The 1,561-nt window shown below is 51.7% G+C and overlaps 1 protein-coding gene across 1 annotated transcript in view; it reads right to left on the minus strand.

The window, feature by feature from the left end:
• Nucleotides 1-1,561, minus strand: part of LOC119109795 (uncharacterized) — a 55,537-nt gene extending 53,976 nt beyond the window's left edge. Inside the window, exon 1 of the mRNA XM_037233549.1 lies at nucleotides 1,527-1,561. The gene's annotated coding sequence lies outside the window, so the exon portion shown is untranslated. The remainder of the gene's footprint in view (nucleotides 1-1,526) is intronic.

Below are 1,561 nucleotides of genomic sequence, written 5' to 3' on the forward strand. Positions count from 1 at the left end.
TGTGTGTGTGTGTGTGTGTGTGTGTGTGAGTGTGTGGGCGGGTGGGTGCACATGTGTTTACATATGCTTATAGATGTATATAACATAGATAAAAATGTCGTTGAATGATACATCGTACTGGCAAAGTGCTGGCCTCTGGATCAAGGTCTTTGGGCTTGATACTTGCTCATAAAACTTTCACTGGGCGTAGTTCTCAATAGCATGTGGCCTTCATAGTTTTATTCGCCAATAAATAACCGAGCATTCGAAACGCGCTACAAAAATGCTCCCACATGCTGCGACGGCAATTAAGCTTTCGAAGCATTAAGATCTTAGCGAGTGTGTAGGAATTTGTGGTTCTGGAAACAAGGGGTTGCGTGAACATTCAGCTGATTGCACCATTCCATGCTATCATTAAATGTTGCAATAACTGATGCCAGCGGCGTTTACCCAACAGAGCTTGCACTTACAGAGCCCGGTAAGAATCAGCAATTTGAAAGTCAATTCAGATCAAGCACATATTGAGTGGCTACATGTAGTGATTGGATGTACGAACGTGGTTATATGGAGCATGTGACATGGAATACAGTATGGGACATGAAACACCTATATGTTACTTGACTGCACCGAACTCAACGCCCACAGCTATAGCTGACTGTAGATCGGATAAAGACACGCGACCGTGTGCGTTATTTACTAGGCTGTTACTAGGCTGTTAGAAAGGGCGCAGCGATCTGAGCCGCGGGGAACCGTGTTTCAGAAGGAAAAAAACAGCTATTTTACGAGTCTGTTCGTAAAATAGCTTATTTGCCTTCTGTACTGACCTTACGTATGTATATGTAAGGTCAGTACAGCCGATGTCGCATATCGCGTTTCTCGTAGGGACACGTAATTCAGGTCATATGAAAACGCAGGGGTCAACTAGAGTATTGTGGCGCCCCATCTGCAGATGTCTTTGTCAGTTGTCAGCCAGAAATCCCGCTCCAGCTATATTCCCATATCGCACCGTACTGCGCTGCATTGCACTGTGCGATGCCGCGAGTCGAGCCACCTCACCTGGTCCCCCCGCCACATGCAGCAAACAACACACGCGATGAACCTGTTGTGACTTCGCCGGAGCTGCAAGGCGTTCTTGCTGCCGACGGTGAAGCCCCGGCTCGTGTCATCGCTGCATCCGTCACCACCGGTCAGAATCCAAGGTCAACAGCTCGACACGACCACATCGCGCACTAAACACCAAACCCGTTATTGTCCGCTGACCCTAACAGCGCGAGCAGAGTCAGCACTCACAGCTGGTGGTGCGGGCGACACTTGAGTGATGCTGCAATGCCCAATCGCCTTCCCTGCGAGACAGCGGTGCGATAGCGTGCGCGATTCCAGTAACTGGGCGGGCGGCAGGCCCCTGCGCCCCACCCGATATACCACAGCTCAAGAGAGGCTTATGACGGCTACCGTCCGTGTCCGGCTACCGTCCGACGCTGACGTCTGCAGGGGCCATGTCCGACCGGACCGGCCGCCTCGTCCGGTACTGTGACCGGCTCACTCACCGAACGCGTCAGCGGCGGAGGCGTCAACGGCGGCG

The sequence above is a fragment of the Pollicipes pollicipes genome, unplaced genomic scaffold, assembly GCF_011947565.3.
Source record: "Pollicipes pollicipes isolate AB1234 unplaced genomic scaffold, Ppol_2.1 Scaffold_7231;HRSCAF=8579_pilon_pilon_pilon, whole genome shotgun sequence".
In the NCBI taxonomy this organism is placed as follows: Eukaryota; Metazoa; Arthropoda; class Thecostraca; order Pollicipedomorpha; family Pollicipedidae; genus Pollicipes; species Pollicipes pollicipes.